General features: G+C 33.7%; 1 long non-coding RNA gene across 2 annotated transcripts in view; it reads left to right on the forward strand.

The window, feature by feature from the left end:
• Positions 1 to 6696: 6696 nt before the first annotated feature.
• Positions 6697 to 21819, forward strand: part of LOC148954311 (uncharacterized) — a 47329-nt gene continuing 32206 nt past the window's right edge. For both annotated transcript variants that reach the window (XR_016141504.1, XR_016141503.1), the window contains exons 1-2: positions 6697 to 6785; positions 16803 to 16958. This is a non-coding gene — a long non-coding RNA (uncharacterized LOC148954311). The remainder of the gene's footprint in view (positions 6786 to 16802; positions 16959 to 21819) is intronic.

Genomic DNA, 21819 nt, shown 5'->3' on the forward strand with positions numbered 1-21819 from the left:
GACATGTGATAACCAATGGCGATGCAAATGAAAACTCAAGAAAATAATAAATATTTACAGTCTATCCGTCTGAAACGGTCGGTGAAGTTTTAAATATAGTTGAAATATAGCATTTAGAAAACTAATGAAAGCTTAGAAACAGATATCCCAATGTCGAAAGTTTTTTTTTCAAAAATGAATTCCTTTTATCTTCTTGTTGCACTCCTTGCCGTTGAGTTTGATGACTGGATAAGATCCCTTGCTTGGATCCACTCGTTTTGCACCTACCTCTCTTCATCTTGCACCTTTTTTTGCAGTGTATGCTACAATTTACCTTCTGGATCCTACCCCTAATAAATAGGCTCACATATCATTTTCCCGGCAAGTTTCGTCCTTAATTTAGAAGAAATAATTTCACTGATTTTTTTTTTTTAACTTCCTACTAAAATGTTATTAATTAGCGTGCCATCTTGTCTCCGCAAGGAGTGTAGAATAAGCAAAATTTTTAGTCTAAAGAGATGTTCAGAGTCTGCGTGCATAGCTATCAACGACATGAGTTACATCAGACCTGAAAGCCGACCAAAAAGTGACATATTGCACTTGTAATATACCTTCACTTCACGTAGAGCTCAGCCATTTCTTTTTGTAAAATCATTAAATAAATTGAATTCTCAAAGAACCCCTGTGAAATTGCACCATACCTCTTGTTTTTTCATCGTAGTTTCTTCATAGCCTACCCGGTAGCGTATTTTCATTTTTCTCATTCCTACCTAGCTTTTCAAATAAATCATCGGGCAAATAAAATATATCAAGGAGCTCATGTACGATACATACCATGTCCTTTTCATTTTTTTTTTTTTTTTTTTCATCACAGGTCATCTGAAACCCCATATAATAAGCATCTTAAGGAACCCCTGCGCATTACATATCATACCCTTTCCACATTTGTTTACCGTAGTTCATCTGGTAAATGTTCGCTCACTCCTTTTCACGAAGTTTCTAGGGACCTCCCTGTGGAACCCTATTCTTCCGGTGAAACTGGTTGAGAACCCTATCGAAACTCTATTTCTCCAACTTGTGTTTTAATAGACAATTTGTTTTAATCTTGGACGGCTGATTCTGGGTTATTAATCAGGGTGACAGGGGATGGAAATTGCCACATCAACCTAGAGTTTGAAAAATATCTTTTTTGGCATATCATTGAGAAAAAATTACCTCCCCTCTATATTTTGAAAATATGTAGTTTTCTTAATTTCCATAAAAAAATAAAAGAAAGTAAGGAAACTTCTTTAGCCCTATCTCCACCCCCTCCCCTCTGTCCTATATTTTCTGTGCGTTTTGTTGTATTTTTATCATTCCTTATTCGAAAAAAATGTGATTTTGTATATACTCTTAATTTTATATACCAGTTTTTGTGATACTGTTGACGAAACATATATTCGAAGAAAAAATAAACATATTTGATTATACACATCGTTTTGCTTATTGGTTCATAGACATGCTAGTTATTGTTAAAAATTAGTTGACCGTCATTGATTCCATCATCTGAACTTGATTTCAGTTTCTTAATTGAGGTAATTGCATTCTCAACTAGAAAGTAATTTGTGCCTGAGTCAGGAAGTCGGAAGAACCAAAGCAAGCAAGTTTGAATCTTTGCCCTACACATTTTGAAAATATTTTTGGATAATAGTCAGTCCAAAGAGTATTAGTAACTTGTAAGACTGGAAATTGGCGCTAGTGTTGACGAAAAACAATCAACGCCATCTAGCGTTTGGCGACCCTTGACGTTGCTTCAAGTTTATAATCTTTTTTCTGTCACAAACTAATATGAGACACTTATTGCTATCTTAATGTTACCAATTGCACTAACTTGATTAATTACCCTTATTATTACACCGAAAAGATGCCCATTGTCGCCAGACACTAGATGGCGTTGATAGTGTTTTTGTCGACGCTAACGTCAGTTCTCACTCCTATAGTCTACCCATATTCTTTGAGCCAGACCACAAAGCTGGTGTAATATGACAGTTTGCATTTACCTGGATATTAAGTTCAGCTGAACTAGGCCTTTTCCCATATTATTCGTTATATCTATAGTGTCCTTAATCTAATCCTATTTGTTTAGTAGATTCTAAACATTTCCTTAGAGCTTGCTTGTTTTTTGTTTTATTTCGAACACGTTCCCAGATAATGTATGACTGTTAGCTGTCCATATTCATAGCTACAATTGTGACTTTGTTTTTCACTCTTTTCAGCTCAGGGTCACGCAGTCTTAGGGGTAGAAGCCTCATAAGAGTGGTGAAACTCACACGATTTGGTTGCAATGATACCTCAGATTGTTAATCCTTTTAATATTACTAACACTCGGCTGCCAGTTCGGGTATATGTAACGATCCAAGGTCTAAGGTTAAAGTTTAAATATGCAGTAGCCTATTAACACTTCTCCAATTTACCCAAACAAACCATTTAGGGGCTACCACTCCATATACAACTGTATTCTCTAATAGAAAAGCAAAGTGATATTATAAAGTTATCAAGCTCTTGCTAATCTTTGTGGACACGCACTGTTGAAGCTGTAACGTAAGGGCGGTGAACTAGTCGAGTGATCATTTTCTGAGAAGCTATTAGAGTTACGGAAAAACGAAAACAATAAGTGTTTGCAATTGTTCTATAACCAGGGAGACAGTCAAGTAGGTTCAAAGTATGAACGAATTTGTACTTAATTGCAGTCTTTATCTCTTCAATAATAATAAACTCAGACCACTTTTTGAGTCTACGTTGAAGGAGAGTCATCAAAATTGAGTACGCTTTGGGGAATCTGTGAAGCAAGGTCGTATTCTTCCATTGTAAAGATTTAAAAGCGCATATCAAAAGGGTTTTGCCAAGTCAGAGAAATAACCTGACGAAAATACAGATTTTAATTTTAAAAGACAGGCTAATCCATCAGATGATATTCAAAAAGTAAATTTTTCATTTATCATAAAAATGAGATGGTTGACGCCGTGAGGTCAAAAATTAGCACTATTTGCAGCCAAAAGATGCTGATGTAGGCACACAATGTCGAACCTCATATTTCTTTGCTGGTGAGGACCTTATTCTTCGTACCATCAATATTAAAAGACAGCACTGAAACATTCTGACATTAATTTGTTCTGAGTGGTTTAATATTGACAATGACTTTTAATTTTGAGCAGGTGAGGCTAAATTAAATATGATCATCTCCACCGCTTGCATAATTGACAATTTGCACGATAATTCTCTATTAAAGATATAAGGACCAGCACATCACGCACATTTTGCAGCACCAGTGGAAAAGGACAATTGAATGAGGTCAGGGAATCTACAATGATTACAGCATCAAGGAATCTCTTTGAACTCATGGACGCTTTGAATTTTGTATCTAAATTTTTAACGCCAACTCTGAAGGCACTAACTCTTGATACTGAATAGGAGAATTTGAGTTTTAAAGCAATAAATTTCCCTAGCCTAGTAGCCACGGCGATACGATCGCAGTTCATTAAATAAGACAATTCAAAATCAGGCAGAATTTTCTTCGGGACAGGAGTTTTTAAACTTTCTTACTTAGAACTTTTGAAGAATATTTAGTAATAGCACCAGTCACCGTCCAGCACAAATCTTCCGCAACTGACCTGTCAGCTCTACATACCAAACATTTTATTAATATAAATGACATCATCATACCTTTTTTCTGACAATTATTCAATATGATTAATTATTACTGTTTTGCCTTTGTAAGAAACTTGCAACAAGACAATAAAAACTGAGGTTTAACACTGGTTAAATAGGTATGTCACGTTGGTTCACTTGTGATCAATAAGAATGTAGAACATGTTTTTGGTTGATGAATTGTTTTTAGCCGGCTGATTATACGAGACCCTTCTAACGGTAATTAGCTGTCCTAATTGAATGTAATTGTGAAACAATCATTAAGCAGTTGAAATGAGACAGCTGCCATTTTTCAATACTGAGTAAAAAAACAGTTTAACTAAATTTCAACAGTTAGATTGAGGCTATTAATTTTTTGGTCAAATTTTTGTATGTGGTTTTTGCTTTGGTAATGCAATAAACACGTTTACTAAGTCAAATTATCTCTTAATTTGATACCAAACCTAATAGATGGAAAGAATAGAACAAAGTATGCTCCACAACTCGTCTGAATCAGCGCAGGACAATCTGTGCAATACTATTTATCATGGTCCCTGCTCTAGGTGGAACCTAGTTAAGACGAACTACAGCCCATAGCAAACGAAAATTTTAAACGTATTCTGGAAAAGAAAACTTGAGTGAGAAATTTTTTCATTTAAATATGATTCAAGAATGATAACTGTTGCATAGGTTTATCTTGACAGTAAAAGTATGTTGCGAGGACAAATTTTCAAGAATTTTGAAAACAGAACTTGAAACGTCTTTAGAATGGTGGGGAACTAAAATGAAAAAAATGCACCATTGGCATCAAGACATGGCATTTTGTCGAAAAAAGCTAAGACAGATAGTCCGAGTAATTGAGAGGCAAAAAAAATTCAAATGACACTGGTAAATGGTGGGAGTAAGTATGACTCTCTTATTGGACATACATAGAATTACCTGTTTTTCTTCTTGTTTTTGATGTTAATGATAGAGAGGCAGTGTGGTCTTCGTCACTATTCATTCTGTAAAAGTGAGTAGGAGAAGCATTATCGATGTTCCTAACAGTTCGGAATGTATTTATTAGGTCAGCTCTATCACGCCGGAACTAAAAACTTGGCAACCGTAGTCTCTGCATTCTCTGGCGGTATGGTAGATGTCTCAGGCAAGGTATAAGTTTGGTAGCCCTACGTTTCACTTTCTCAACTCTCTCTCTTTCTCTCTCTTATTAAGGGGATACCACACTGATGAGCAATACTCAAGTATTGGATGTACAGTGAATACATAAAGTGAAACAAATGAACAAAATTTAAATTTAGATAATGTACGCTTTAGACGTAATAATTGGTAATTTGTCCTATGGGTGATCTCTAGTACATGTTTATTATATTTGAGACTCAAGTCGAAGCAAACCCCAAGGTCTCGAATATACTCGACGCTTGAAATTGATTTACCATTAACAAAGTAATGATAACGTTGAGGGAATCTACGCGAATAGTGCACAGCATTGCACTTAGTTTCGTTAATGAACATAGTTCGCCGTACACCACCGGTGCAGAGCATCCAAATCCTCTTGAAGTAAGGAAATCTCATGTTCATTCATGACTGACCTATAAACTTTCACATCATCCGCGAACATTTTTAAGGTCAAATTTTTAACAACACGCGGCAAATCATTGATAATAACACAGAAGAATACTGGCCAAAGACAACTGCCTTTCGGATATCCACTTGTGACAGACATATGTGATGACAAAACATCGAATTTTTAAGGTTGAATTTTTGACAACACGCGGCAAATCATGGATACATGATTTGTTTTTTTTCCAGGGATGATCATATTGAGCCAATGGTCCTAGAATATTGTGAGAAGGTTCACTCGAACAAAAATTAAAATTCTACCACCCTTTTTAAGCGAGCAAAATATTGGAGGGCAACTAGCCCTTCTCCCACGCCCCTTTTTTACCCAAAATTGTCTGATGAAGATTTTTAGAAATGACCATTTTTCTCAACATAGTTGAGAGGTCAAAGAATATGCCTTTGAAAATAACGTGACCCCCCACAGCGCCTTGGGATAGATCTTTAAATAATGAAATGTGCCCTTTGTTTACGCATAGTATTTGTTACTAGCATGTATACGGACTTATTTTATGGAGGGGGGGGGGGGGCTTTGATCTTGGCGTGGGTTTCCATGGGGAGAATTTGGGAATGTGAGCGGAGGGAATTTTTCGTGGAAGGTGAGCAAATATTTCGGGATTATTTAAAAAACAATCAGAAATTAGATAAAAAATAAGTTTTTCAACTGAAAAAAGGGAAAAATATTAAAATTCCAAACAAACAAAAAATGTTTCATATATGAAGGGGTTGTCCCCTTCTTCAATGCCTTGCTGTTTGCACTAAAGTTTGAGTGTTTGCTCCAATTTCGTAAGGGCAAATCTTGATACACAAGGGCCGTTTAATTAAAATAGGAGTCTTCTTTTGAAGCGCTAAAAGCTTTAGCGTGAAGAGTATGAAGGTCCAAATCGGTTCAAAACTCGGCAAATTTTTGTTGTAGAATTTTGGGAAAATTTCAATGTTTATTCCAAATTCTCAAACTTTTCAATGGGAAAAATTTCAGAATAAATAATAAAATTTTTAACAAACATGTGAAAAATTGGGAGAGAAGTTTGAGACTTTGGAATAAACAGTAAAATTTCCCAAAATACTACAACAGCAATTTGCCAAGCTTTGACCCGATTTAGACCTTCATACAAGGAAAATTTGCCGAGTTTTGACCCGATTTAGACCTTCATAGAACAGCAAGGAATTGAGGAGGGGGGCAACCTTTTGATATGCGGAATAATTTCAGTTTGTTTTGAGTTTTAATAATGCTTCTTACTTTCAGTTGAAAAAACATATTTTTTTATGTAATAGCCGGAAGGTATGATGCACAATGTGAATAAGTAAAAAAAAAAAAAAATATTTGAAGGCTGTAGTTGTTTCGGCCTGTACGAAAAGAATCCAAAGAGAATACGCAAGAAAATCATTTCATCACTTTCACCTTTTATTCAAGAAATAAAGTTTACTGTTGTCTGACTACAGAAAATGGGCGAAAAAAGAGGTTTATCATATGATGATCTTTTTTTAAACAAAAATATTATAGATAGAATTGGTACAAGAAGGTAATGGTAAATTTGTATACATTCTCCTGAAAGAAGTATTAGGTTAGCCTCCATAAAATTCTGAAAACTAGACTAGGCTACTTAAAGTCGCCTAGGCCATTTTAAAACATACTAGGCCCAATATCATTCTTTAAGGTGCATCAATAAAATTGGGCAAATTTGGACAAGTTTCTATTACTGATCTTCTAACTAGGTGAACATGGGGTAAAAAACCAGTAGGTTATCCAATTGAGTAAAATTAGGCTATGTTAAAATAAAACCCTCACATCTTGTTACCAAAGAGGAATTGAGAAGGATTGGGTATATTAATTAATAGCTAAAAGTCTAAGCTTTGCATCAATATGGTTATTAGCCTATTCAGATTATTTAAGATCAACTGCTTGAAACTAGCGTAGGCTATTAGTTTATTGACTTACCTGCAGGGACCTCTTTGGAAATACCAATTATCCTATTTTCGGTAATTGTTTAGCCTTTGCCCCCTCATAAGTAGACATGTTAAGAAAACAATTCTTACTTTAAAATATGTATAATGACCCTAGTTCTTATATTATCCAAGGGGAGAACCTTCATCATCAAGTCTTTCCTCTAAAAATCTTCAAAAGAGAAAAAGTTTGCAAATATCACCACGCTTTCAATTCAATGCTTAAGTCTTTTTAAATTGCCACCTAATAAGTTCTTTCATAGATAGCGTTCATGCTGGTCTTTTTATTTTATTTTTATTTTTAAATAGCAGTGGGGAAGGGCAAATAGCAGTGGTGATGGGAGAATAGCAGTGGTGCAAATACAAAATATTAGTAGCAGTGGTTTGGTTAGGTTAGGTTATGAAAAGAAATGAAATAATATAAAAATTACCTTTTTTGATTCTAGGATGATCTAGCAGTTTCACAATCAGAGGGAATTGAAGAGGTGATTAATTTACCTAACCTAGGTTAGGTTAAGTTTGGTATATGTATAAATTTTTTGTTAATGGCATGATTTATAACAGAATTCACAATTTCTATAATCTCAATATACCACTACTTTTTCTTTAAACAGATTTTTTGACACATGTGTTAAGCACGTGCTAAATGCCATCTATAAAACAACTTATTTGGCAGCAGTTTACAGCAGCAATTTCAAAAGACTTAAGCATTGAATTCAAAACGTGGTGATATTTGGAAACTTTCTCAGTTTTGAGGATTTCTAGAGGAGAGACTTGATGATAAAGGTTCTACCCTTGGATAATATAAGAAATAGGATCATTATACATATTTTAAAGTAAGAATTGTTTTCTTAACATGTCTACTTATGAGGGGGCAAAGGCTAAACAATTACCCTATTTTCATGTAAATATCCTTTTAGTGTTTCAGTTTTATTCATATATTGACAGAAAGCTGATTTTCTTCTGATTCTAAAAATGTAACTTTTAGTGCTTGATATTTATTCTATAAATTACAAATATTTAAATATAATTTTGCTTTTCAAAACAGAGACCACATTTTCAATTTATGCTGACAAATCATTGGTGAAAATTTGACCAAAAAGGCAGGGTCCTTGTTACTGCCCTCACATTGCTTCATGTTGTAGTAAAAAGGAGTGGTCCAAAAACCCATTGCTATTTTTCTGGAATGCCAAAGAAAAGTGGTCTTTCCCAAAAAGAGGTCTTTTACCCTAGGCTTCCACTCAATACCCTATTTAGGTGGGTGAGCCATGTGACTATTAAAGTCATTGGTTGTTTATACTCTAAGCAACAAATATTATCATTTACTCTTATATAGAAAGCACTATAAAGTCAAACAAGAGACATAGCCTAATTATGTTTCCTTTAAACATGGAGAGTGATATAAAGTCTTCTGTAGTCTATGACTTTAAACATCATATTATTATAGAGAAGTATGAATAAAATTATACAGAAGATTTTTGTTTTTTTTATTTAATATATGAACCACTAAAATGCCATTCATAAGAAATTATATTACCCCAATAATACATAGAGAAAACAATTAAATGTCATACACATGGCTTTTTATAGCCTAAGCCTAAACAATTTCATTTACAGAGCATCCTAAATAAAGTCATATAGATGACTTTATGCCTCCTGGTATTATAAAGCAAACATAAATAGTCATACAGATGGCTTTTATACATCATACTATTATAGAGTAAACATGAATAAAGTTCTATATATGACTTTTTATGCCTTTCTTCATATAGCCATAAGATACGTGTAAAAAAACAATATCCAATTGAGAGAGGAATTAAGAAGAATTGTATATATCAGAGAAAAGCTAAAAATCTATCCAACACTTGAAATTATTAGTTTATTGACTTACCTACAAGGACCTCTTTTTGGAAATACCAATTAGTCTTTTTTGATGTATATATTCTTTTAGTGTTTCAGTGTTATTCACAAATGAACAGAAAGCTGACTTTCTTCTGATGCTAAAGTTGTAATTTTTATTGCTTGATATTTATTCAATAAATCTCAAATATTAAGTATAATCAGTACTGGTGCATTATATAGTCACTTTTTTATATCATACAAGGAAACCAGTCACAAAAAAACCACCAGACAGGTTAATTGCAAGAGACCACTATAAAGAAATGCAATGCAAAGCATGGTTATCATTGTGTTTTATGATATTTAAACTGTTGTTTTTGGGGGTTTAGGGGAGGGGGGAAAAGGTACCTAAGTTAGGCTGGTTTATGTACTTAATATATACTATGCTTTATCCCTCCCCCCTCTAATAGCCCAAATTTGTTTATAAACTGTTATATATTCATCCAATTTATTTTATTTCATTAGCATTAACCAAACTGGACTTTTAGACATGCCTACATAATGCACCAGTACCATATAATATATCTTTTTAATTGCTTATCAAGACAGACTACAATTTTAATTTATGCTGACAAATTATTGGTGAAAATTGACCAAGAAAGCTGAGTTCTTGTTACTGCCCTCACATTGCATCATGCTGTAGTAAAATAAGGGTGGTCCAGAAACCCATTGCTATTTTTCTGGAATGCCAAAGAAAAGTGATCTTTCCCAAAAAAAGGTCTTTTTCTCTAGGCCGACATGATTTTATTTATAGAGCAGCCTAAAAAAAGTCATACAGATGACTTTTTATACCTCCTGTTATTATAGAGCAAACAAAAATGAAGTCTTAAGACTTTTTATACCTCACTATTGTAGAGCAAACACAACTAAAGTCTTACATATAACTTTATATACCTCCTAATATTCTGGAGATTTTGAATTGAAAATCAAGTATTTTGCAGTAGGCATCAAGACATGGCTAAATATAGAAAAAGCCAAGACAGATAGTCTGAGTAATTGAGATGCAAATGTTTAAATAGAACTGGTATTTATTCATGTTTGCTATATAATAGTACAAGTTATGAAATATCATCTGCATTACTTTATTCATGTTTGCTCTATAATAGTGTGATGTATAAAAAATCATCTGCATGACTTTATTCATGCTTTCTCTATAATATTGATATATATGAAAGGTCATCTGTATGACTTTATTTTTGCTTGCTCTATAATAGCATGAGTATAAAAAGTCTTCTGTATGATTTTATTTTTGCTTGCTCTGTAATAGCATGAGGTATGAAAAGTCATTTGTATGACTTTTTATTATTCTACATAATAGAGAAAGCATGATATTGTCTTCTGTTTGACTTTATACTGCATTCTATATAAGAGTAAATGATGATATTCTATTGCTCAGATATAAAGAAAAATTTTTGTAATGTTGTCATATGTAGGTAAGCCCTTTAGGCTATGCTCTTTCCAAATAGGTAAAATTCTAGTTTAGCTAATTTTTGCTATTTTGGGAAAGGGCTAGGGTAGGAAAAATCGAACTTCTTTTTTTAAGTCCAGGGCTAAAAACAGTTAAAATTTTTGTTATTCATATTATTGACTTATGACAGTAGCAAACATACCACTTGATGCCTCTTTGAAAATTTTTATATGTGAAAATGATGAAAATATTATATTTGAAAATTTATATTTACCAATTCAGGGTATATATTTGCACATTAGGGGCAGGGTAAAGTTTAAACTTATCTCTCATTTACATCAGAAATAAAATTTGCCCCCCCCCCTAATGTGCAAATATATACCCTGAATTGGTATATATATGGGTGGGGGTAAAATTCATTTTCAACAAAAATGATTATTGTATTTGGAAAGAGCAAAAAAAAGGCATCAAATGGTATGTTCACTTTATTCATAAGTCAATAATGTGAACTACAAAAAATTTACCCAGCATTTTCCTTTAATCCAGATCATGCCTCAACTCTAATAATGGTAATGTATCCCCCCCCCCTTATTCCATAGACCACCCTGGTTAATAGGATATTTTTTATGTAACTAAGGGTAACTTCCAAAATTGTTGTCTATGAATAAGCATTGTAAAGCTACTTCAGCCTTAATTAATACAAACATGGCATTTATTTATTTTCTGACAATTTTTCATTTTCTATTGTTTTTTAAGTACAGCTTTAAATTAATCATTATTGAACTGGAAATCTCTTCAATCAATGTCATGAAATGTTTTCCATCTGAAAAACAGGGGATGATTCTTTGTTCCTGGAAATGACATTATGTGATTAAATCCCACCCCTCTGTTTTTGGGCTGCCATGCCTGCCAGTCAAGAATTGCTATTCAAATAGTAAAGTACCCAAGAATTCTTAGTTAAATATTTCTTTAAAATGCAGAGGAAAGACATAAAATCAGAAACAGAACAATTTGTTCAGGTTATGTAAGTAGGCTGTTCATAAAATTCAATTATACTCTTTTTCCTCTTAAAAGTCTATTTTGACAGGAAACATACCAAGACTCTGGTAAAATAATTACTTCAAGGGGTAAGGACCACTTGATGCCTTTTTTATGCTCTTTATGAATACAATGATCGCTTCAATTGCAATTTCAAATTTAGGGGGATGGGGATGGGTAAGTATGAAATTGCAATGGAACCAATTATTATATTCATAAAGAGCATTAAAAAAGGCATTGAGCAGTATGTTCACTTTATTTGTAAGTCAATAATATGAACTGTGAAAAATTTGAAAAATTCATTTCTGACAAAAATGATTATTATATTTGGAAAGAGGATAAAAAAGGCATCAAGTGATAAGTTTACTTTATTTGTAAGTCAATAATATGAACAGCAATGTCTAATTTTTGAGTAGAATTTTAAGCCATATCAGTGGGTTTTTTCTAAACTTAGAAAATGCATTTACAGATCCTTGAAACCTCATAGATTGGAATTATGCAAAGTTGTGAGACTGAAAACAGTTTTCTTGCACTTCATTTAAGCAGAAGATATGTTAAGAGCCTTTCAGACCAAAAATTTGGCTTGCATTTTCCCTTCAGATTATTTTACAGATTGTTACAAAGCTTATGGTCAAACTTAAGCAAATTATGCACTCCTTTACATGAGAGAATTACATAGGAATCACAGTTGAAATTTTCTCAACTTTATGTCAACAGAAACATAGAAATGTAATTCAGAGTAAATTTCAATTAAGATCTAATCTACTTTGGTATATTTAAGTGACTATAAAATAATGACTAAATTAGTTTGACTAAACAAGTTTGAGAAATAATGAAAAATATGCTTAATAATACACTAATAGTTTCCTAACAATGGCACCCTAATAGGTCTACACCTTTTGGTTAATTAAATGAATTAATTAGTTAATTTTTTATTATGGTAATTAAAGTTTAATCATGTTACAATTTCTTTATCCAATTTGATAAAATGGATTAAAAGGAATGCCTAAGGAAAAAAACATGAGAACATTTGAAAATGATTTTTTTAAGGAAAGTTTGTAGGATTGAAAGGGATAGGATAGGAGTGAATTGGAACCATTTATTTTTAGTTTAATGATGGGTCATTGACATCAGAGAGAAATAAAAAGTGAAATTCAAAATAATAATGGTGAGAATTTGCTTTTGAGTTCAGAGAGATGGATAAAAGACAATAAAAAAAGAAAGATATTAAAGAAAATATGAACACTGACAAGAATCTTATTAAGATTATTTTCTCACCAAGGAAACTTTGAAAAAAAAATGAAGATAAAAAGGTGGCTGCTTTAGAAGGAACTTTGGAGCACATGATATTTCTGCCAAGTAACACTTCCTTCTGGAGACAAGAAGTAGTTGGCAACTACTTCTGCTACTATATTTTATTATAAACTTTTGTAAAATTTTATTCTGAAAAGAATGATCCCCTTAAAGGTAAAATGTGGTTCAATTCTGCTTTCTAGGGTTGTAATGAAAGAATCTATAATATGCTTAGGACTTGTTCAGGAGATGAAGTATGCCAGATTACCAAAAGTTATCCTTGTTGACCAACCGACTCTAAAGTTTGCATTAGATAAAAAAAAAAAAAAAATGAAAATACCTATTTATGAATATCCAGAAAGGGTCTGGTGTTGTACTCATCATCAAGATTTGCGAAATTACACATCTGCTTACTTCTTGCATTAATCTAGAAAAACATAATTCTTTCACTGAGAAACAGCAGTACAAACAGGGTTAGTATTTGTTGAATGATCAATATGCTAAATGATTAGGGTGCCAAGCATATTGTTGTTTAAATAACTCAACAAATAACAAAGTATGACAAAAATATGATACTTTAGAAATTAATTTGGGCTATATATTGGCACATTAAAGGGGAAGGAGAGATAAAGTATAGTGGGTCTGCATGCCTAATGTGTTAGGTGCAATTATTCTGCATATTATGTAGTAAGAACCGTTTTCTAACTTCACATTGTCCAATACTTTACCCCCAACCCCTTAATGTGCAATAATATTGCCCAAATTATATATTTTCCATCTATTGTGTAACTTCACTTTGTCTTGTCTCACACTAAGCTAAAAGTAACTAACAAAACAACCGGCTCTCTTACTGGGCAGTATGTTGAATTAGCGTCACTATCAATAAGCTTCAGCCAGTCTTTTAGTTCATTTTGCTTTTTCCACGCTTACCTGTGTTTTTTTTTTAATATGCCCACGTTCCCGTATCTAGTTTTTGACATTAACGATAATACAAGATTCGGGAAAATTCCATCTGTCTTCATTGACGTGTTCCTGAATCTGGCAATGGAAGTTGTCAATAAAGACTAAAATTTACAGATTTTGAGTTTTTTTTTTTTTTTTTTTTTAAGCAAAATGAGCCCAGTTTGTGCTGAATTTTTTTGACATACGTTTATTTCATTAGGTATGAGCGTCAGAAGAACAAAATTAGAAAAATATTAGGTAGGGCATAGATCATACAAGTAACAATAACTGTATATAATTGGTTATTATTATTTACTTTTTTTATTGTTTACTATTATTCACATAATTATCATTATTATTATTTAGTAAATCGTTATTTACTCCATAGTAAATCATTACTTACTATGAACAGATCACGTGTTTCAAGCCTAACAATAAAACCACTAGACATATTTTTAATTGTTTTGTATGTGTTCTATGTTATTTTTTTGGTTCAATGTTTGCAATTATCGAACAGCTGTCAGTCTGGATTATTCTATGGATTATTTTTGGCTTTCTGCCGCTTTCTTTTAAATGCAAAAACAAAATTAGGAAGGGGGGCTAAACCACCAAAAAACGCAGTGTCTGGTTATTCTATGGATGTTTTGTTTGCTTTTGACTGCTATCCTTTAGTAACGAGGAATCTCGTAATAATAACCCTCATTCGAGTGCAGGTCGTTCAGTAAAATAATTTATCGAAAATTCCCTTTCCTTGTTCATACCCTAAGCATGAACCAAACTATTTACGTCTATTTCTGCTCTATTTATTTTTTCATAAAATTTTAGCAATCAGCCCTCTAATTAAAAGGCAAAAAGGCCCACAAGAAACAGCAACTTCAAAATTGCTACAAAATTTTGGACTCAAAGTTGTACTAGCGTTGTATCTAAATTTAATTTCGAACGTAGAAATCAGGCTTGGTCTGGAAGATGGAAGAACTATCTGGTACTAACGATTATTCAATATTTGCTCATAGAAAATGACACGTTAGTCAGGTCTTATCAACTCTTGCTTTAAGTTAGATTAAATAAGCTTCCTTAGAAAAGTATGTTATTTAAATTAAATAGAAAATTTTTTTGTCTTCTTTTTGTTCGTCGTGCTTTCCCTCTGGCTGCGCAATTTTGCATGCACGGGAATTATATAGGGAATATGTCTAGAACTATAGGTGTAAATTCAGTACATTTTAATTTTAATGTCACTCTTTAATTTCATTTGAAACAAAAATAAAACTTTGTTTCTTTAATTTTTCCTGCAAAAAATTGAAAGACGGTTAAACTCTCAAATGCTAGGAGGGTTAATATTTGCAAGATGTATATTTGCATGAATATCTTTACACAATACAAGATGAATATTTGCAAGATGTACAGATCTTCTTAATAATATTCGAAGGCGAGAATAAGTGGAGGAAGTAGGAGGATCTTTTTCTAGAACAAATGTTTCAAAATACTTACAAAGCCAACTACATTAATTATACGGCTGTCATGCAATCTCTGCGCAATAACGTCAAATTTATATTGTGGCTGCCCATTGGATGTTTCTCTGCATAAGCCCGTCAGTAATGGGACCTTTCCTAAAAAGAAATTTTAGTTGAAATATTCAAGAAAAATTGCGGACGGATTGTTCTGGGTATGCAGGTGACTGACCACATTTTAAACAGTAGGCTGTACGAAAAATGCGGTTCCATCCTGCTTTCTAAGGCTATAATGAGAGAAAGGTTGAGATGGCTTGGGCAAGTTCTAGAAATGAATGATGACAGATTGCCGAAGATTGTCCCTTTTTGACCAATCATCAAGAGCTAAATGGAAAGCAGGTTATCTGCAGTTATGGTAGGAAAAAGATCCTACCAAAGCATTATATTGTATACGCAGTACAGATAGGAGGTGACTAAACGGAGTGGTTCTCTGTTCAGTCAGGTGTAAGGCAGCGCTCCATTTTTCACCTTCATTGTTCACTATAAAGGGTAGATTGTTTTCTTTGTGAAGCAATCTTAAGGACAATCTACAATTAAGCCCACAGAAAGAAATCAATGATTAGGACTGCACTGATGATATTGCTCTTGTCGCCCACTACCCAGAAGACATACAACACAAAGAAAATGAACTTGACGTATGGTAAATGCTGTTGGAGTTGGTATAACTGCTAATAAAGCTAAGTTAATGTCCAATGCGGTTATTACTCATATAACTCACAGACTTTTGGTCAACAGTGCAGAAATTGAAGAAGTAAGAGAATTGAAATAGCAGGGCAGCATTCTTATGCAAGATGCCAATTCCAACAGAAAATTCTTTGCCAAACGGCATTGGATGGCTCTGCTTTCAGTTTTCTTCGAAATAGTTGAAGAAATAATAAATATTTCAAGAATTTAAAACACAAACGGTAATGTCCTTCACCTCCTTACATACGACTGCAGAACATGTAGCATTGATGCGTAGTTAAAAAGATGACTCCAAGCCTTCGACAGTAATTGCCTAAGGTCAATTTTGAATATACATTCAACTGAGAGAAAGAGGAACAACATATTTATCATAATTTACCGCATGATGATAACCCCTTTCTTGATGACAATAGAAAGTGACTATCAACGTTTGCGGGCATATAGTAGAGGTGATAGATGGAAGGCTTGCCTTTATGACAAATGATGATGGACATCCTCTGTATTTCCAAGTTAGGAAAACCCAAAATGGTCCTTGGCAAGCTCCTAGAGAGGGAGGCAAAGTAGGTGAGGATTTCGATGAATAAGCTGAGGTTGAATGACTAGGACATGTGTTTTGGCAAACTACTGTTGTAGCCCGATGCGCCTCTAAGTAGAGAAGGAACGAAATCGGATTTTGTAAGTTAGACTAGTAGCTTATCAGTTTTCGCCACGATTTTGTTTTAAAAAAATGATCGTTTTCCATTCATTCCATAACTTCACTCCAATTGGTCAAAAATTTGGAATTTGTAAGGATTTTTAATGTTATTTCTATTACTTTATTTTAGGAAATGCACACTATGTGCAGTTTGAAGACGGTTCAAAGAAGAATGTTTCAAAAGCACTTCAAACAAGTGTTGAACCAATAAAACAGAAAATAAGAAATCCTGTTGATTTTGTGGAGCAACCATTTGTTGAAAACGCCCTTCAAAAGTTGTTGTTAGGTAAGCATAAAATATCTTATAGAAACTGAACACGTTTATTCGCTTCGATAGGTTAAAGCTAAGAGGATATAAAATAAAGCCAAATAAAGTTTAAAAATGAAAATTTAAGGAGATATCTTAAAAAAGAATGTCAATAATGAGAAAACTTTTTAAAAATAAATATGAAAAACAAAATGTCAAAATCAACGTGTGGAAAACAAATGAAATGAACTGTCAAATTATGAAATCAATGGTTAATATGACGAATACCCTGTAAAGGAGTTACACTTTGTTTTTGTCCTTTAAGCTAATTTTTCTTACAATTTTAGTAGTGATGTTTATGTATTTTGTAAGTTGTTTTGGTGTTTTGTATTGTAGTAGGTTGTATTTTAGTTTGTGTTTTAAGTCAGACCGCTACCGGAGCACAGTGGTTCAAAAAATATTGTTCAGATGGCTACTTGGTCAAATTCGTTGCTCATAGAAACCACATATATTATATACACTTTATTTACAATTTGCAAAAAATATAAATAAATGATTGTGTTTAACGTTGCATTATTTATTTTACGTTCACAATGTATTGCAAAGGCCTGACAACAAATTACACCTGTACTTAATGAGAATAACTAATTAATTAAAACTCTTCAACCTGTTGGGCAATTTTTTGAACCATAATACCAGCTTACTGATTGGGATTCTGATGACTATATCCAAATTGCAATCAGTCAATAGTGGCCTGTTTTTAGGTTTTTTTTTCAAGCAAATGAGCTGCTTGCAAATGCTTGTTGACTTATATGGTGATTAAAGTTTTTCAGCACATTTTTAAAGTATATGCTGGTTCTGGCAATGACCCATAAAACTGCAGCAGAGACACTAACTAGCTTCTAGCTCCCACATGCGAAGCTGTGCTAAAGACCGCAATAATTTTGTGGATTGCGGACGATTTCGCGCCAGCCCTATTGGGGCAAAACGCAAATATGCCTGTGTTGACATTTTCCAAAGCATGCGAGAAAACGTGATTAGGAATCAAATGAATAGCTGGTTGTGTAATTGTTAATATGGTATAAGCTATTAATTACCCTTCTTATACTTCTTCATAGTAAGAATAGAAGTTCAAAAGCAACAGGTGCTTGAATCAAACTCTGCTTCTATAAAATGAGGTGTTTCCCCAAAGGGTGTCCCCAAAGGATAGAAACTCATCTTCTGTAAGATAAGGTAAATTTAGTCCCAGAAACATAACGTGTTGTTTGGATCGTGCTTTTACGCAAGTCGCAGCAGGTGGAAATTAAGAGCAGCAAAGAAATTCGTTTCAAAATGCAAATATTAGTGCTTTTAAAATTCAAATATCTTAGTCCCAAGTATAATAAAAGCTCTTAAAGATACTATTTACGCCAAATCGCAGTATGCATCAGATATTTTCCTTTGGGAAGTATAATATGCACTGGCGGGCTGTTGTTTGTCCACACCTGGCGCAGTCTAAATTCCTTAGTTAGTTATTTTACATCAATGAACAATGAAGCTTTTTTTTAGGCTAGATAAGGCTTTATTTCAAAAACTATTCTCATACGTATAATTGTCAAAAAAGTAATAAAAAACTCGAAAAAAATTAACGAAGCGTTTTAATGTCGCCCATTAGAGGTGATAAGAGTCTACTCATGTCACCTCTATAATAAAAAAAAATTATACAAACATACTTTGTATCTATAGAGAATTATTAATGAGCCTACGTGTTGATCCACCCTGATTTGACTGATCACTTATTTAAGGTCTTAATCTAGTTCAAGGCTAGTTTCTACCTGAAGATAGTGCTTTTATGCCGTTTTTTGGCTTAGTAATGTAAAAAAAAATGATAACAAAATACTACGAAGGTCGGTTGCCTAGAGACAATTTTTTTCTGGTCTATTTAAAGATCTTAAATTACTGAGGACAGTCAAAATCTGATTATTTAGACCTGGTTAAGTGGTATTAAACTTACTTAACTATGTAAACCATATAAATTCAGTTTTTAATGATAAAGGCCTCCATAAGCGGTTATGCAGGTTTTGATAGTAAAGGGTGCCAAAAAAAAAGAAAAGAAATGTGGGTAAAAAATCAGCAAAAATAAGTATTTGGCTATTTTTCTTCTGATAAATAGGCCGGTTATAGATGGTGATATAGTTTTCGTAAATTTGCAGCTTACCGTGTTCATACAGCATAAGAAAATGTTACTTTTCTTTGAAAGTGCAACTGTCTTTTGCAATCAACAGATAATTAATGTTTGTGAAAATAAATAAAATTCTCCTCAACATGCCTAAAAAGTTTAAGCTTAATACCCTTAGCTGTTCTTGTGATACTGCAGATAAACAACAAGTAGAACAAAAGGACAAATTTTTATATAAGTGGAACGCAACTTTAAATGAATATTTTGACCCTATATCCAAGGGCCGTCTTCAGCAAAACAAATGAAGAAAAAATGAATATAAAAGAACTCACATTAAAATACAATTTTTAAAACTAAAATATTTTCAAAACAGCCCTAGCATCATTACTTTCAAGGAAGTTCAACCAGGACTGGTACATCAAGCGAAGTAAAAAGACAATTCATTCAAATTGAATAAGAAAAAGATTTACAAACAAGCTCATAAAGCTAATATTGCCTTTTTGGCAGCCAGCCTAGAAGGTCTATCCGTAACAAGTTGAGTGGAATTGTCTACTGGTTTTTGATATAATTAGTTAAATCATTTTAAATTGAATTTGTATATAAGGCTTTAAGTGAATATTCAGCATTTAATAACGAATTTCCGACAGCATTTAATAACAGTATCGTAAAGCCGCAATCGAAGTCACTTATGACTTACATTCTGCGCGGTGTTGATTTATCTTTGATTGGTTATGCGGACGATGTACTGAACCTGAGCCGCTTTCTGCAAGGACTAGAAGATAATTTTACTCGACTACAACAAGAGTATGCTCAGATTGGACTTCAGTTTAATGCCGACAAGTCTGAAGTACTGCTGTTTAATTCGAAATCTGATGCTGGTCGAAGCATCACACTTGGTGTTTCTACTGTTGGGCTCGCCGGTGGCATTGTATATCTGGGCCTTCCTATTGGACGGTCAATACTAGAGACGCGGCGGTTACTGCTTTCTCATTTCCAGAAGCGGGTTTCATTTACGTATAGCCGTATTGTGGCAAATAAGCGGAAGTTTGACCGTCGTCTGCTGGCCCGGGTGTACAATGCTATGGTTGTGCCCCATTATTTGTACCTCAGCCCATTCTGGCGTATATTTACGGCTACAGATAGACTGAAATTGCGTTCAGTGTACTACAAGTATGCAAAGTTTTTGTTGCGTTTACCACCATGGACAAGCAATCGATATGTTTCGCATCGGTACGGCATCATGAATCCTGAAGAAGCTATCCTAGCGCAGATTACTCGATATAATTTGACACTTAAGTCCCATCCCTGGGCTATGATTCTCCAGCAGTAGTTGGCATAAGCTGTTGGTTGCTGTGTTTGGTTATTTTTTTTTGTTTGTTTCAGAAGAATTAGTTTTTTTGCGTTTTTTTCTTGTCTTTTGTTGTGCTCCATCTGTTTTGTAATTGATGGGTAATAAATTCATTCATTTATTTTATTCCCCCAAATCCCTATTTAAAGAAGTATTACTATTTATTTTGATTCTAATTTCAGTTGCCCCTCTCGAACAACCTGTTTTATGCCTAAATCATAGCTAATAAGGGAAGTTTCTTCAAAAAGTACTTTATGGCTAGGATTATCAAAAATATGACTGTTAAAAGCAGAATCAAAAGAAACATTTGTACTATTAGAATTTAAATCCTTAATTATGTCGTCTTTGTGCTGTTGTAGGCGTTTTTCTAAATTTTGATGGGTAGTCACATGGTATTTGATAAACCCCTCTTTGGCGAGTAACTGGGGCTGTATATTTACCAGAGTTTAGGAAGTTCATGATTTTAAGATTATTGGTAAATACTAGATAAAAAAAAAAATTCAATTTTTAATGACTTGGAATATATGGAAGGTAAAATATATTTGAGGGCTTTGCATGACCTTCGTATGGTAAAAGACCCTTGATTTTACGGGAGTGCCTTGCCAGTCTTCGGCTAATTGTGTTATAGGCAGCGCAATAGCGCTGCCTAAGCAAAGAACGATGTTGGCACAATGATTTTTTTTTTCGTTTGTTTGTTTCTTTCTTTTAGACCAGGGCACTTCGTATAATAGGAGTTGTCGTAATTACTTCGAAAAGGGCTCATTCGATTGGAAATTGGAAGGGCGTGTGCCTTTTTTAATAGCCGAAAGTGACTGTAGGGCAACTAACACCCCTTTCACGCCACCCATTTCCCCAAAAACATCCAATCAAAACTTTGAGATAACCATTTTTTTCAACGTAGTTGACAGATCTGGAAATTATGTCTTTGAGAAGGACATCCCCCAACAGCCATCAGGGCAAGGGTTGTAAGTTATGCCCTGGGGGCATATAAGGTTCTTATGGAAAGCGTTGTCGCAGAAACTTCGAAAAGGCCTCATTCGATTAGAAATTCAAAGGGCTAGTGCCCTTTTTAATAGTCGAAAGTGATTGGAGGGCAACTAACCCTTCTCTCACGCCCACCATTTCCCCAAAAACATCCAATCAAAATTTTGAGATAGCCATTTTTTTCAACGTAGTTGAAAGTTCTGGAAACTAGGTCTTTGAGGATATCCCCCCCCCCCACACAGCCCTCAGGGCAAGGGTTGTAAATTACGCCCTTGGGGAAGATAAGGTTCTTATAGAAAGCGTTGTCGTAAAACATTCAAAAAGGACTCATTTGATTGGAAATTGAAAGGGCAAGTGCCCTTTTTAATATTCGACAGTAATTGGAAGGCAACTAACCCCCCTGTCACGCC

The sequence above is a fragment of the Artemia sp. Qi Xiang Cuo genome, chromosome 3 (assembly GCF_049724085.1).
Source record: "Artemia sp. Qi Xiang Cuo chromosome 3, ASM4972408v1, whole genome shotgun sequence".
NCBI lineage: Eukaryota > Metazoa > Arthropoda > Branchiopoda > Anostraca > Artemiidae > Artemia > Artemia sp. Qi Xiang Cuo.